Source organism: Chlorocebus sabaeus, chromosome 15, assembly GCF_047675955.1.
Source record: "Chlorocebus sabaeus isolate Y175 chromosome 15, mChlSab1.0.hap1, whole genome shotgun sequence".
In the NCBI taxonomy this organism is placed as follows: domain Eukaryota; kingdom Metazoa; phylum Chordata; class Mammalia; order Primates; family Cercopithecidae; genus Chlorocebus; species Chlorocebus sabaeus.
Window position 1 is genome coordinate 57,197,830 of NC_132918.1, and position 17,200 is coordinate 57,215,029.

Sequence of the window (17,200 nt, forward strand, 5' to 3'; positions counted from 1 at the left end):
TCTGGCTTTCTTTCCAAGTTCTTAGAATTGGGACAAAGCAGAGGTGGGATTCTTGACAGCTCTCCTCCTGTGCCATTGAAAGATCCCTATTGGACCAGGGTCTTCAGGCTCCTGCCTCTGGTCTGTGCCACTTAGGACTGCAAGGTTGACTCTCCTGGTATAGAAAATTGGTGGTAGAACCACAAGCCCATCATAGCCAGAAGTCTCTGGGCTTTGGATAACAGAGTCTGAAGATTTGTAGCAGGTGAAACTCCAGGGGAGAGTTTTCCAGAAGCCCAGCATAAAGGATAGGCATACCCATGGCTTCCTGAGGGAAAACTGCAAGGAGAGAACATAGGGCTCGATGTGAAAATGCCATTTCCAGAAGGAATGAGGCCCTGTCCCCAGAAACTCCTGGGTAGGAAGCTCATGAGCCAGGGGTCCTTCCTGTCCTCTGTAGGACTGAGTTCTAGGCTAGAGAGAAGATCTGCCTTCTGCTGGGTTCTTCAGCTCTGGCAACTAAATGAGCTGGAAGAGTCAATCTGGTAGCTCACTGGGTAGATGAGGAGCTTGAGGTAGGAGCTCATTTCGCTAGATGTGCTGATATCAATGTAGGGACACAAGAAACATGAAAAAGCAAGAGAATATGACTCCACAATAAATGTCCAGTAAGAGGCCACAAAGAAAGGGGCATTTACAAAATACCTGAAAAGAAATTTAAAAATATTGATCTTGAGGAAGCTCAGTGGGATACAAGAGAACACAGACAAACAATTCAATGAAATCAGGAAAACAATTCATGATCTGAATGAAAAAAATCAACAAAGAGATATCATATAAAAGAACCAAACAGATACTGTGAAGCAAAAAAATTCGATGAATAAAGTAAAATAATGCAATTAAGTGCTTCATCAACAGACTAAATCAAGCAGAATAAAGAAGTTCTGAACTTGAAGATAGCTATTTTAAAGTAACCCAGTCAGAGAGAAAAAAAGCAAGAATAAAAAGGAATGAAGAAACCCTATGATACTTATGGGACACCATTCAGTGAACAGATATTCACATGATAGAAATATCAGATGAGAAGAGATGAAGAAAGTCACAGAAAACCAATTTAATGAAATAATAGCTAAAAACTTCTCAAATATAGTAAGATATATGAACATCCAGATTCAGGAGACCCAAAGGTCTCCAACTAGATTCAACCCAAAAAGATTCTCTCTGAGGAACATTATAATCAAACTGTCAGAAGTCAAAGACAGAGAAAATTCTAAAAGCAACAAGAGAAGAGTGTCAAGTCACATATAAGGGAATTTCTATCAGACTATCAGTATATTTCTCAGCAGAAACTTGGCAGACTGGGAGAGAATGGTACGACATATTGAAAGTGCTGAAAGGGAAAAAAAACTGTCAACCAAGAATATTATGTCCCACAAAGTTATCCCTCAGAAATGAAGAAGAAATAAAGTCCTTCACAGACAAGCAAAAGTTAAGAGAATTCGTCACCGCTAAGACTAGCCTTACAAGAAATGTTTAAAGGAGTGCTACAACAAGAAACAAAAGGATGATAATTACTGTCATTAAAAACACATTAAAATATAAAACCAGTAGAAGTAATTTCATAAATCAAACTAAGAATACTCAGTGATATAATGGTGCTATGTAAAACTGTCAGTCTTCTAGTATGAAGATTTAAAGTCAAATGGTTAAAAAACAACTACAATTAGTGACTGAGGAACACATCATAAAGAAGTAAATTAGGGCAACAAAAATATTAACTGTGGGAGGGGAAATGAGTACTTTTATGCAGCCAAAGTTAAGCTGCTATCAGCTTAGAATTGTCTGTTATACTTACAAGACTCACATTAGCCCCATGATAACCACAAATAAATAAATTATAGCAATTACCAAATAAGAAAGAGAAACCACAGAAAACCACCAAACCACAGAAGTAAACAAAAAAAGAGTAATAAAGAAACAAAGAATCTACAAAACTACCAGAAAACAATTAACAAAAATATCAGGAGTAAGTTCTTATCTATCAATAACAGCCTTTAAATGTAAATGGGTTACATTCTCAAATTAAAAGATATAGTGTGGCTAAGTAAATAAGACTCAACTATGTGCTCTTTACGAGAGACTCACCTCACCATTAAAGACAAACATAGACTGAAAATGAAAATATGAAAAAAGATATTCCATGCAAATAGAAACCAGAAGCAAGCAGAAGTAGCCATATTACATCAGATAAACTAGACATTAAGTCAAAAATTGTAAAAAGAGGCCAGCCATGGTGGCTCATGCCTGTAATCCCAGCACCTTGGGAGGCCAAGGCAGGGAGACTGCTTGAGCTCAGGAGTTTGAGATCAGCCTGTGCAACATGGTGAAACCCAGTCTCCACAAAAAATACAAAACAATTAGCTGAGCTTGGTGGCAAGCATCTGTAGTCTCAGCTACTCAGGAAGCTGAGGTGGAAGGATGGCTTGATCCCAGGAGGCAGAGGTTGCAGTGAGCCAAGATCATATCACTGCACTCCAGCATAGGTGACACAGCCAGACCCTGTCTCAAACAACAGCAACAACAACAAAAACAACCTATAAAAAGAGACAAAGAAGGTCATTATATAATGATGATAATGATGAAGGGATCAATTCAACAAGAAGATACAACAATTGTAAGTAGATATGCATCCAACAGTGGAACACTCAAATACATAAAGCAAATATTATTACACCTAAATGGAGAGATAGACTGTAATACAGTGATAATAGAGGACTTCAACATTCAACTTCCAACAATGAACAGATTATTTAGACAAAAAATAAGCAAAAAAAAAAAAAAAAAAAAAAAAAAAAGACTTTAATTGTATCATAGATCAAATGGGCCTAAAAGATATTTACAGAACATTCCATCCAACAGTGCACAGTATGCATTCTTCTCAACTGCACATGGGACATTCTCCAGGATATATCACATTAGGCCACAAAACAAGTCTTAACAAATTTAAGAAGATAGACATCATACAAAGTGTTTTTTCTAACCACAATGGTATACGACTAAAAATCAACAGTAAGAAAAACTTCAGAATCTTTACATATACATTAAACAACATGCTTCTAAACAACTGGTGAGTCAATGAAGAAATTAAAAAGGAAAATTTTAAAATTCCTTAAGACAAATGAGAATGGAAGCACATCATACTAAAACCTATGAGACACAGCAAAAGCAGTTCTAAGAGGGAAACTTTTAGCAATAAACTTCTACATCAAGAAAGAAGAAAGATTTCTAATAAACAACCTAACTGTGCACCTCAAGGAACTAGAAAAACAAGAACAAACTAAATCTGAAATTGGTAGAAGGAAGAAAATAATAAAACTCTGAGCAGAAATAAATGAAATAGAGATTAAAGAAACAATTCAAAAAAATTAACAAAACAAAGATTTGGTTTTTTGAAAAGGTAAACAAAATTGAGAAACCTTTAGCTAAACACACATTTCGTCACATTTACATGTCTTTTCATTTTACAAAAACAATAAATCCTGCATTTATCCCACCCTGTTCTCCATCAATGGGCTTCTCTTCCCCACTCATAAAAATACCTAAAAGAAATCATCCTCACTCACCATCAGCACCCCTTCCCACCACTCTCCTGGACCCTTGCCTGTCCAGCATCCAGGACTCACTCATGATTAAATGTGCTCCCATCAGGGGGCACAGGGGCCAGTTCTTGGTACATATTTTATTGGACCTCTCAAGTCCATTCTTTCCCCCATGATTCGAAATGTCACTTTTGTTACACACCAAATGGCAATATATCCATGAATCTCTCTTGGACCTCAATTCTTTTCCACTTATTCGTCATTCTTGCACTTAAACCATCCTTAAACCATTATTACATCATTATAATGTGATTTTTGTATCTAGGAAAAAAATTTCCCTTTGTGTATTCAGTTCTTGTTTGGTCCCTCAAGCACTGTTACTTTTTTGAGAACCAACTCCCCCCACCCCGGCCACCTCAATCCATGTGATCACAGTGGAGGCAGCTGTCACCTTACAATGTGACTTCACTGCATGAGTTGTGTGAACAGGAAGCTTTCGCCCAGACTGGGGTGACAATCCCCCTTCCTGAGCACTGGGACGAATACGCTGTGGTCTTTGTTTGACTGCTCCTTTATAACTGATGAGCTGTAACAACATTGGGACTGCTGGTTGCAAACATTTCCCTCCAGGTAGCCTGAGAAACCAAAACCCACCCTGCAGGGAAGAAGAAAAAGGAGGCAGATGTGCAGAGAAAGACAAGCAGACGGGAGAAATAGGGTGTATCCCTTTATACTAAAAAATCATGTGTTGCCTATTTGGAATTCTAATTTAACTGGACATCCTGAATTGTAGGTGGCAACCCTACCCTTAAAGCATTTTCGTTGGCCTCCTAGGCTCAGGTATCAGCTCTTTCAAGGAGGGAGCGCCCAGAGCACCTGTCAAGACAGTGCCCTTGGTGTAAGCTGCTTCACATGAGGTTTTCTCACTTACAGCCAACGGGGTCCTTGTTCATTTTACAGAATAAAAGAGACATAAAGCAAGGTAAGTAGATAAAGTATGTAGTAAGCTAGAGAGTAATAAGTGCTGAAGAAAACATAAAGCAAGAAAGGGGGATATGAAGTATTGGCAATGGTATGTGCAAGCATGTGTTTTTATAGGTTTACAATTACAGAGTGGCCAGGAAAGGCTGCCCTGACAAATCCTAAATAAAATGAGGAAACTAGCCATGATGATCTGAGGAAGACAAGCACTCCAGATGGGGGCAGAAGCAAGTGCAAAGGCCCCGGGGCAGGAGTGTGCCTGAGGTCTTCAGGGAACAGCTGGGATGCCAAGCTGACTGGAACCGAGAGTTCATGGGGAAAGAAGTAGGAGATGAGGTTGCGAAGGCTTCTAGATTACGAAGAACCTTATAGATCAAAGAGGTACCTTGACTTTCGCTCTGAGTGATATGGGAAATCACTGGTGGGCTTTGAGCAAAGAAGTATTAATATAATGCTTTAAGTGTAACAGAATCACTTTGGCTCATGTGTTGTGGAGGAGAGTGGGACAAGACAGATGCATGGAGACCTGTTAAGGGGCTATGATAAAAATCTGGGGAGAGAGGATGGTGGTTTAGATCAGAATGGTATCAGTGGAGATGGGCAGAGAGGTCGATTCTAGATAGCTTGAGAAGGTACAGCTAATATAATTTGGTGATGGATGAGATATGGGGTGTGAGAGAACAAGGGCAGGCACAGAAAGTAGCAAGGTATTGACATTTTTTCCAAAATGAAAAATAGATTGCCCTTAACTGAGATGAGGTGGACTACAGGATGCAGCATTTGGGTGGGAATGTATGGAGTTTCCGGAGCTCAGTTTTGGACATTTAAGTTTGAGTTGGTGATTAGAAATCCAAGTGGAGATAGCCAGTAGGCAGCTAGATCTACAAGTCTGGGGTTTCAGGAAAAAGTCGGAACTAGAATGTAAATTTGGGGATCGTCAGAATACAGAGATAAAACCACCAAGAGGATGGGCAGACAGAGAGAAGAATTCCAAGTACGGAGCCCTGAGTCATGCCAGCATGTAGAGGCTGGGGAAGTGGGCAGAACCAGCAAAAGAGACTGAGGTGCAGTGTCAGGAGGGGGAGGGGAGAATCCAAGAGAGTGTAGCATTCAGGAAGCCAAGGAAGAAATCCAAGAGGAGGAAGTGATGGGTGCTGCCAGTGACGCTGGTAGATCAAGTAATGCTGGAACAGGAATTAAAAGAAATTAAGGAGTGTGTAAGCTGATTCCTTAAAAGTCCTGCAACAACACAAGGATGAAGAACTGGCCTTTTGATTTAGCAACAGAGGTCACTGGTGTAGTTTCATCTCCACAGTGGTCAGTGGTGTACCAAGGGGGTTGGAGTGGTGGGAGTAGTCTGCCCATACTCTGACGATAAAGAGGTATATTTTCCGTTGATCATTGAAAAACAATAATAAAACCAACTCCATGTTGGGGGTTTGGGGCCTGAACAGATTCTTAAACTGGGTCCCAGGGAGATTTAAGGGAGAGAAATTTGAGTTAGCTAAGAAATTTGACACTTTCAAGGAATTTTGTTGTAAAAAGAAGGGGAGAAATGGGAGAGGAAAGTGAGGTGGAGAGGTTTTACTTAGTTATTTGTGTGTAAGATGGAAAAAAAAAACATAGCAGCATGTTTTGTATGCTGATAGAAATGATCTAGTAGAGAAGAAGATTTGATGCTGCTGCAGAAAAAGGGAGAACTGCTAGGGCAACAATCCTGAACAGGTGCAGGACAGGACTTAGCAAGGAGAAAGCCAGGTCACCCCAGTAAGAGGAGGGAAGGCAGTATCTAGGGCCACAGATGCTGGCATGTGGGTGGATATGGCAGTAGGGTGTTGTAGAATTTATCTTTTGATTTCTTTTCTTAGGAGAAATAGGAAACAAAGGTATGAAAGGTGGAGGAAGAAGTGTTGGAGACCTAAGGAGAGGAGAAAGTATGGAATTGTCTTCTAGGAGAAATGGGGTAGTGGGGGGACTAGAGATACATGGCTCATTTAACAGGGTCCTCATCACTTAAATGGAAGCCAGCCAGCCTGGAAGTGCAGGCACGGTTGATTGTGAAATGTATGCTGGGAAAGGATGGAATAAAAGGCCACGGGGAAAGGTGCAGGATCGATCGATCACAGGTCAGCAGGAGTGAATGACTAGAGGAGTCAAGAAACTTAAAGGGCCAGGTGTGGTGGCTCACACCTGTAATCCCAGCACGTTGGGAGGCCAAGGCAGGTGGATCACCTGAGGTCAGGAGTTTGAGACCAGCCTGGCCAACATGGTGAAAACCCATCTCTACCAAAAATACAAAAATTAGCTGGGCATGGTGGTGGGCACCTGTAATCCCAGCTACTCGGGAGGCTGAGGCAGGAAAACTGCTTCAACCTGGGAGGTGGAGGTTTCAGTGAGCCAAGATCGCACCACCACATTCCTCCAGGTTAGGTGACAGAGCAACACTCCATCTCAAAAAAAAAAAAAAAACTCAAGGAAGTGAAAAGACAGGTAGGAGATGGGGAGGATGAGAGGTTTGAAGCTAAGACTGCTTTTTATGTGTATAAATATATATACATATATTTCATTCAGGTTTAATGCAATAATAGTATATGTTGTTGTGGATCTGTGAAAACATGTAATTTATGCATGGCTTATGAAAAGAGACAGAGGGAAAACTTCAGAGAGGGCAGGACGAAGTAGTCTGGTAGTGGAATACCCTGGTGTCTACAAATAAAAGAGAACTTTCTAGAGCCTCATACATTGTTCACATAACTCATTCATATAGCACTGCCCTGCTTCCTCAAAGGTCCAGCACTTCCCACAATACCTAGAGTTAAATCTACGTCCTTAGCCAGGCCAACAGGGCTCTGAGACAGCCAGTGCCTCTCTCTCTGCACCCTCATCCACAGACCTTCTTCTCTGGCCTCCACACAGCATGACTTGCCCTGCCCCCATACCTTTGTGCTTGCTGTTCCTTCATCCTAGGTTGCTCTTCCTCCAAGTTTTCTCAGGCCTGATTCCCACATTATTCTCAGCTCACACGACCCCTCTGCCTGCTGAGGCTTGCCCTGACCACCTTTTCTAAAATTTCTAAAACTGGTTGCTGCTGCATCACCTCCCTTGGTTCCTCAGTAGCACTTACAGTTAGAAAGTATATCCTGCCCTTTATTTGTGTGCTGTTGTCCTACTTTCCCCAGAAGACTGGGAGCAGGGGAGGGACAGGTATTATGTGTGGCTTTGAGGCAGAGGAGGGACAGGACTTGGTGCCCGCCATGCCCCACCAAGGACCTCACTGCAAGCTGGTAGAGGGGAGACCCCATAGGTGGCAGGGACCCCAAACAGACCCTCCACACCTTGCAACATAAACCTTGCTGAAGGAGCCATACCTGCTGACTGTCAGACCCTGAGGAAGCTAAAAGCAGCAGCTCCCACCATGAATCTTACTATCTCCCGCATGCACGCAAGGCCAGGAGAATGACTGATCCTTAACCTCAGCTTCATTATAATACTAAAAATCACACCCGGGGGTGGATATGTAGCATGCTTATAAGACATGCGAGCATGAAGAAGCATGTCATCAAACTGTGGAGGTGCTAAAAGTTCCCTGCCTCTACATTCCTAGACATCACTCCTTTCTCACCGTGGCCCCTTTACAACTTCCTTTTCAATGCCCTCTGGGGAGTCAGCCAGAAAATTCTCTCTCTCTTGTGTTGCCTCCCATATTCCTGGGCATAAGCTCCAACAAAGCCTTGTCTGGGAAAACTCTCTTGGCCTTATGACAATTTCTATTGCATTGAGAGCCCAAGAACCCATGGTTGGTAACAGCTTGACTGCTGTAACAGTTAGAACAATATCTATTAGGTGCTCAGTAAATATTTCTTGAATGGATGGAGGAGACCAGGAGCATCTATTTTTAAAATATACTCACCAACCAAGTGTACAAAGTGAGGTGTCTGGTGTCCCTCCTGTGATTTTAAACTAAGGCTCTGGTGGATTCTTGACTTGTCCACAATCACACAGAAGAAAGTGACAAAAGTAGAACTAGAGTTGTGACTCTGCTGCCATCATTCTTGCTTCTCCCCAGGAGCCTCAAGGGGCCCTAAATCATCTGAGTCTGCAGGAGAGTGCCCTAGAGAAGAGCTGGACTTGAGTTGTTGGAGCCATTCAAAATTTGCAGTAGTTCTATTTCCTAGATTCTGGCTCCTTCCAAATGCAGCAGCCAGATGCTGGGATGATGGAAAAAGTGAGAGGACAAGAAATGTACTAGATGGAGTTTCGCTATTGTTGCCCAGGCTGGAGTGCAGTGTCACAATCTTGGCTCACTGCAACCTCCACCTCCCAGTTTCAAGCGATTCTCCTGCCTCAGCCTCCTGAGTAGTAGCTAGGATTACAGGTGCCCAGCTAATTTTTGTATTTTTAGTAGAGACAGGGCTTCGCCATGTTGGCCAGGCTGGTCTCAAACTCCTGACCTCACGTGATCCACCCACCTCGGCCTCCTAAAGTGCCGGGATTACAGGTGTGAGCCACCACGCCTGACCCATCACTTATCTTTTCTATGCCTCAATCTTTACAGCTATAAAATGGAGATACCACTATTTACCTCACAGAGTTGTTTTGTTTTGAAAGATAATGTAGCAGATGAGGTGTAATCAAGGATATTAGGGAAACCCTCTTTTACACTGGCTTCATTTTTCCATGTGAATGGATCCCCACTAAAGAACATGACCTTGCAGCCCCACTTTCTCAACCACCCAGTGCATCTGGGTGAAGGATCATGAGCACGTGTGGCTCAGCCCCTTCTTTCTTTCTTGAAGACAATGGGGAGAGGGTTGTTTAGGTCTTCTTACCTGTGACAAAACGTGTTTCCCTTTGCCTTTCGTCATGGCATAAGCCACCAGACCCGTTTTCCTGAACTAGCGGGCAAGTTTAAGGTAAGGGTAACTTGCAGCCCCGTGCCAGCTCTACATCACACACTCCAGTATCGCTGTCTCAGAAATAAAGGTGTTATTTTGATCTCTTTCTGCCTAATTCCTTTGTCTACATCTTAATTGGTTCTGGCTCCAGGAGAGGGGGATTTTTTTTTCTAGTAGCCCCCTACACTCCAATAATAGTTATTATCTCAACACTCAACTAAGTTATTTCCTCATCTTTCTATGCCCACAGTCCAGGGGATCTGTGGACAGAAAAAATGCAGAAGGACACTTCCCTCCACTTACCGTAGTTCTCTGCCAGGACAGGCACCAGGCCACATTTGCCTGCTATGTAGATGAATCCTGCATCCAAGCTCATGGCATCACCTTCTCCTTTCTGAAGTTAAGAAACAAATCATAGTACCAATAGCACAATAGCTGTCTCCTGAGCCTCTGACCCTCAGAGGTTCCCATTTCATTGGCTTCATGTAAACGTCCTTGTGATTAACCAATTGTGGATCACTCAAATCTTCTGCCATGTAAACACAAGGTTTAAAAAAAAACTGGACATGCTCTTGGCCTGTTGACCTGGGAACAAGTTCCAACCTAGGTCATGCCCCCTGGACATCTCTGTGTCCTCTGATGAGACCCACGCTGAGTCCTGGACATGACCTCACCACTCCTTCTTTGTGACCATAGTCACTCAACTCAATGATTAACATGGCCAGACTCAGGGAATGCATTTAATCTGTGTCTATGGGACATGTTTCTTCCAGATAATGGTGTTCAAATCTGTTCCCATAATCCCACTAGCACCGTACTCAGTGCCCTGGCACAACAAAGATGTTCAATAAATAATTCATTTCTCTAGATAATACACTAATAATTTGCTTATTATTTTAATCAATTAATTTTTCTAATAGAGCAAAAAATGTATACTTATAGATAAGGTCACCAAGATAAAAACATACACATACATGCTCTTTGCTTTTGACCTTTTCACTACCCTTCTAGAAATCTAAAAACAGTGACTACAGCAGCAAAAACTTACCAAGCCTTTATTATGTGCCAGGCTCCTTTCTAAACACTTCACAGTGATTACCTCATGTATTCCTCACAAACTTCAATAAGCTAGGCACTAGAATTTCCCCTCTTTTACAAATGAAAACGGAGAGGTTAAGTTTGTCCAATCAACAGCCACTAAGACTTAAACCTAGGCAATTTAATTCCTTGTGACCACTATTGCAGATGGCCGCCAAGTTCTGTCTATCCCAAAGCACGTATTCCTCAATACTATGCTATATACATTTTTCATCCATAAGTTGGGTAAAAATTATACCCCATAGGTTTATCATGAAGACTAAATGAGTAATACAGGTTAAGAGCTTATAAACATGCTTGACACACAGTAACTCCAGAAAAATTAGTTATCATCAATATTAAAGATATACTCAGAAATATAGGCATTTATAGATACAAAGATTTTTCAATCCCACATTGTCTATAATAGCAAAGGATATAGAAATAACTCAAATATAAACTCTGAGAAATTGGTTAAATGGAGGCCAACATACTTGGTGGAATATTACATAGCCATTATTTAAATGAGTGTTTCATTATTTAAGAAAATATACCAACTGTCGGCCAGGCACGGTGGCTCACACATGTAATCCTAGCACTTTGGGAGGCCAAGACAGGTAGATCACGAGGTCAGGAGATCGAGACCATCCTGGCTAACGTGGTGAAACCCTGTCTCTACTAAAAATACAAAAAAGTTAGCTGGGCATGGTGGCGGGTGCCTGTAGTCCCAGCTACTCGGGAGGCTGAGGCAGCAAAATGGCGTGAACCTGGGAGCTTGCAGACAGCTGAGATCACGCCACTGCACTCCAGCCTGGGCGACAGAGCGAGACTCCATCTCAAAAAAAAAGAAATATACCAACTGTCCTCGGGATTTTGAATAATAATAACAGCTACCACTTACTTACTGCTTATTATGTGCCAGGCAGTATTGTAAGTACTCAGAGTTACTTAATCCTTACAATTGACACATTTAGGAGACTACATAACCATCAAGATCTTAATCTTATGAATTGGTCCTAGGAAAGTTTACCAAGATGAGGGTCTTCTTAAGTAAAACAAAACAAAATGAAAAAGTTGCATAGCCTTCTAAGTTAGTCAAATTTTCATTCTTTTATTTATAAATTTATTTTTTCCTAATCACAAAAGTAGTTCTGCTCCTAAAGTTAATAACAACACAATTTCATCGCTCAGAGATCATAATAGATAAAATAAATAAAATCATTCACAACTTTGTCACTCAGAGATCATCATCACATGATCTCTGAGTGATGAAGTTGTGAAAGATTTTATTTTTACTTACTGATTTTTTGAGAGACAGGGTCTTGCTCTGTTACCCAGGCTAGAGTGCAATGGTGTGACCATGGCTCACTGCAGCCCTATTTTTATTTATTTATTGTAATATTTTATAATCAGAAAAAATAAACTTACAATTAAAGGATTGAAAAGGTTGATCTGCTTTCACAATTCACAGTAGCCTGACCATAGCCAGGAATGTCACCCTACTTCCTGGGGCTCCTAGGCAAGACACTCCCCTGAGCTTCCTGGACTCCAGAGCTGAGCCCCACAGGAGTCCAGCTCTTGGGCTGGCTCTGAGCTTCTGCCCTGCCCAGAGCTGGAGGGGCCTGTGGGGTGGGTGGGAGGCAGCGCACAACAGGCATCCTTATCCTGGAGACTGAAGAAGAAGTATTTGGGAAGGAGATTTTCAATGCCAGATTTGGCAGAAGTGCTGTGTGTCTGAGTGTCTGAACCCAGCCTTAAGAGCAGGGCCCTCCAACCGTGATGGCAGTGTTGCAGTCCTCTGGGGTCTCCTCCATGGTGCACGCCAAGGTACCAATACTCACAGCACTCTACTCGACACACTTGGCGCTCTCATGGTGGCCCACTGCACACCGCTGCACCCTCGGGCAGTCTTCCGCATCTAGGCCAGGTGGAGGGATCCAAAGGAAGCCCCAGGTGGGTCTGGGAGGTTAGTGCTGCAGAGTGGCTGTCCAATGAGGCCCTCACTGGCAGCAGCAGAGCTGACATGTCTCATTCCCATGACACTGCTAATTCCTGCTGTCACCCTCCAGGAGAAATGGGGGAACTCAGTTCTCAGAAAAATCAGTGAAGACAGAGCTTCCTCCTGCTCCTAACCTCAGCTCCTCAGGCATCATCTCCCCAGGGAGGCCTCTCTGAGCACTAGCCCAGCTCAGGGCCTTCTGGGGTTTTCTCTTGCAAGACTAGGCTCCCCATCCAGGAAGCATGCCCCACACGGCAGTCACGAGTTCTGTTCCGGGTGGGCCTGATTGCGCTCCCCTCACCCATTATCTTTGCTCACCACTATATGCCCACATCTAACACAATGGTTGCCCTTCTGTAGATACAAATACTTACTGGTTGACTAAATGGAGGGCAAAGCTAGAAGAAGGAAGGAAGGAAGAAATAAACCATAGAGATCCAGTGGATGAACAGACCAGAAACCTCTGGATGGTGGTAGTGGCCACATTCCCACTTCAGTTTAGGATGGACTATTTTTATACTCCATGTCAAATAGACTCACCCTGGGTGGGATGACCCCAGCCAATAAAAAGGAGGCAGGGCCATCATGACTTCAAGTTGTCTAGAATATGAAGACCATTAAAGCCCTTTTCTAATCACAGAAAACCCCCTCATTAACCCAGTGCAGTTAGTAGCTTCCTTGGGCTCTGCAGGCCAATAAGCTTTAGGTGCCTGTAAGCCACCTGGAAAGCCTCCCGTGATGGCCCCACCCCGCCCTGCTGCCCAAGCTGGCCAGGTCCCTCCCGGGACCTTACATACCTCTTTTTGGATCCTGAGTCGCAGAAAAATACTCATATCCCAGGTACAGCTTGGCATCCATGTTAGGTGGTGGCTGCTAGCACGTTGTCACCTCTCAGCGGGACCCTTAAAAACCCATGAGCAGCATCAGTAAATAGCAGGTCTGTCTTGAGAGGAGACCCAAAGAGCTGAAACCCCGATGACTTATCTTTTCCAAAATGTTCCTGTTCAAAGGACAAAAGAGATAGTGAAGGAGGGAGGATGACATAGAGATAAAGGTAAAACAAACCCCAAAACAGACAAGGGAAACAGAAAGCAAGATATGAGTGCCTGAGGGTGAAGACAGTGGCCAAGGTCCCCAGCATCTCTGGCTCATGGTGAGGGAAAGCTCTCCTCAAATCCCAGCTTGTCTGCTTGAGTGTGGCCTCAGGGAAACTGCTAGGGGCCACCCCCCAGACCCATCCCTCTCCACTATGGGCTGTGGCTCTGTGTTCCCATAGGACAGTCAGCGAAGGCTGCCTTACCCTCAGGCCATCCGATCACCCTAAGCGCCCGTGGTAGTCTCCATCCTGAAGAGCTGGTGATCCAGCACCGTGGGCTGCGATCAGGCTTCCTGAGCTCCTCTTCTCCCCACACCAAGCCTGCCACTGAAGGACCAGCTGTGGGACATCAAACGGTCCCTTCCCTCCTTTCTGGTCTCCAAAAACCAAAGGGCTCTTTGCCTATGACTCTGGTTGACTGGCCCAGAGCCACTCCTGACATAGCTCACAGCAGCACCTACCCACGCGCTCTTTCAAATGACTGGCTGGTGTTTGCTTTTGCAGTGACTCTACATGAAATGTCCCCTGCTGCCCTCCCTGACAACCCCCACCTCCTACCTCCTTAGGGTACACACCGTTACTCCCCAGGGCCCAGGAACTTTCCCAGATACACCCTGCAAATCAGTCCCTTTGTCCTCCACAAAGGACACCATCCATATTCGTGAGGTAGTGCAATTCCATCGGGTAAGAATCCATACTCGTGTGCCTCCCACACTCATCTGTGAATGACTCAAGACAAGTCTTTGCCTAGTTCATCTCTGAATCCCCCAGCGCTAAGGAGAGAGCATTGGCAGAGGTGCCAGGAGGGCAGGATCACATGCCATGGGATGACGAGGAGCACTTTGTGGAGGAAGAGGGGCATGTGAGCTCATCCTGAGGACCCGTTTAGAAGGAAAAATAATTAAATGGGACAAAAAGAACTTCTGCAGAGAGTCTTTAGTCCACCAGGTTCATGGTTCCAGATGAGGTTTTATGCCTCTGCTGTCTATAGTGTATATAGACTGAGGGATTTGTCAGTGAAGAGGATCATGTGTGGCATGGCTCCCACTGTACCCTGAACACACCAGGACTTCCAGAGTGACAAGAAGTCAAGGAAGTTAACCTCCCTCCAAATCCAAGCAGGGAGCACTAAGCCAGAGGGGAGGATGGCAGGTGGAGATACCTGGGCCTGGTTGAGAAGCTCTCAGATCAAGTCCTCCTTGCCACCCACACTTCGGGCCATGACAGCATGAGAAGGGACCCAGACCAAATGGCAGTGCTTGTATCCATCTACCGGCTTCTGGGTGTTGTTCAGGCAAAGCAGCGCATACTGGTCCCCGTCAGCCTTGTTTGCCAGGTTGTCTGGGGAGGGAAAGCCCAGGTGAGCCTAACACCACAAAGCCATGAGCCGCAGTTAGGATGACCCATGCCCCTCAATGAACCATCAAATATGTGGCCTGAAGAGTACTGAGAGAGAATATTTTTCCAAAAACATTTTATACAGGTAAGGACTAGAGGCCTTGGGAGTGAAACAACCGGTTCACAATCTCACTGCAGGTAGACACAGGGCTGGGAGGTGTGCCTGGCCGAGCGCAACTGCCCCACTTCTCTGTGGCTCTGCTGACAGGAATGGTGACAGCAAATGTGTACTCTGCACTTATAGCTCATCAAAGACTTGCCGAAGGCTCTCCAGGCTCTGTTGCATTTAATCCTCACAACAACTTGGAGAGGCCAGTAATATGATTATCCCATTCTACAGATGAGGAAACTGAGACTCAGAGACTTAAGGTAACAGTCTGGGGCTGATGCATTACCATGCCAGGACAGCCTAGGTCCCCCACTAAAGGGGCCACATTCCCTTTGATGTGGAGACTGCTGGGGAAAGGTGAGAGGGTTGAGAGATGCAAGTAGGTCTAGGGGCCCAATCAGGGTAACCTGCAGGTACAAAGATGAACCAGAAGGACCCTATGAGGAAAACAGGCTCTTTGATTCCATTGTATAAATTGAATAAATTCATATATTGAAGTCCTAATCCACATTACCTCAGAAGGTGATCTTATTTGGAAATAGGGTCCTTGAAAATGTAATTAGTTAAGATGCGGTCACACTGGGTTAGTGTGGACCCCTAATCCAATACGACTGGTTCCCTTATGAAAAGGGGGAGTTTGTACACAGAAGACATGCACACAGGTCATGTGAATATAAAGGCAGAGATTGGAGTGATGTGCCTGTGAGTCAAGCAACACCAAAGATCAGCAGCAAATCACCAGAAGCAAGGAGAGCGGCCTGGAACAGATTCTCCTCACGGCTCTCAGGAGGACCCAACCCTGCCAACATCATGATCTTGGAATTTTAGCCTCTGGAGGTAACGGACAAGACATTTATGTTGCTTAAACCACCCATTCATGGTTCTTTGCTACAGCAGTCCTAGAAAACAAATACAGACGTGTTACTGGATGGAAAGTCTTGACTGTGAGTTGTCCAGGTTCTCGGCACATTGAACAAAGAATTGGAGAAAATGCACAAACAAAGCAACAAGAGAATGAAGCAATAGAAGCAGCAATGAAAGCACAGATTGATTGAAGTGAAAGTATACTCCACAGAGTGGGAGCAGGCTCCAGTGAGCAGGTCAAGAGCCTTGATTACAGTGTTCTTTAGGGTTTTTATTAAGCAAAAAGAATTTGATAACACCCCAGGTGCCCTTTAGAGGCCTCCAGTTGGTTATACCCTATGAAGGACTGGCCCATGGTCAGTCAGAGGCTGAAGTGGAGATTTCGGTCTTGTTATCAGAGGAGCGAGGATGTGACCTATGTCTTGCCTAGAACTAACTGACTACACCTGCTATTGCTTATGCCTTCACCCTTGATTACCCTAATTCCCTATTCTCCTGCATCAGATGGTCTTTGGGGTTGATAAAATCTCAAACTGAAAGAGAAAGAGTGTCATCAGGGCTCCTGTGAGTGGTTACAATTTTAATTCAGTATTTTCTCTAGAAAATATGTTTTAAACCTTTACATTAAAAGAAAAATTTCAAAATGATTTAGTAATATTAGAATTAAATTTAGAGAATCAATATGACCTAATGGCTTCAGAAATAAATCAGTTTTCCACCTTGACCACTCAAGGGCCCAGGGTGGCAAGAGCAGCCCAGGGCTCTCCACCCCCACTCATTGTCATCATCTCAGGACATTCTCCTACCAGGTAAGAAGGGATCTTACAAAATACACAAGTGACTTTGGGTAAAGGTAAATCAAGATGGTCTGGGACAATCTGTTGTTTCCATAAAGTGAAGATGTTTTCAAATACCTCAGGGGGAGATAGAAGATGCTGCCACTATCATTAAGTGTGGTAACTGGAGCATCCAAAGGACATAATAATTATTTGGAACAACTTGATAAGACCCATAGGTGACCCCACTAATTAAAGTTGTGGATAATAAGACATGCATCAATTACCAAAATGCTAACAAACCGTGTAATAATGAGTAATAATTGTAGTCAATGTGTAATAATAATAACTTGATGAGACCCATAGGTGACCCCACTAATTAAAATTGTGGATAATAACACATGCATCAATTGCCAAAATGCTAACA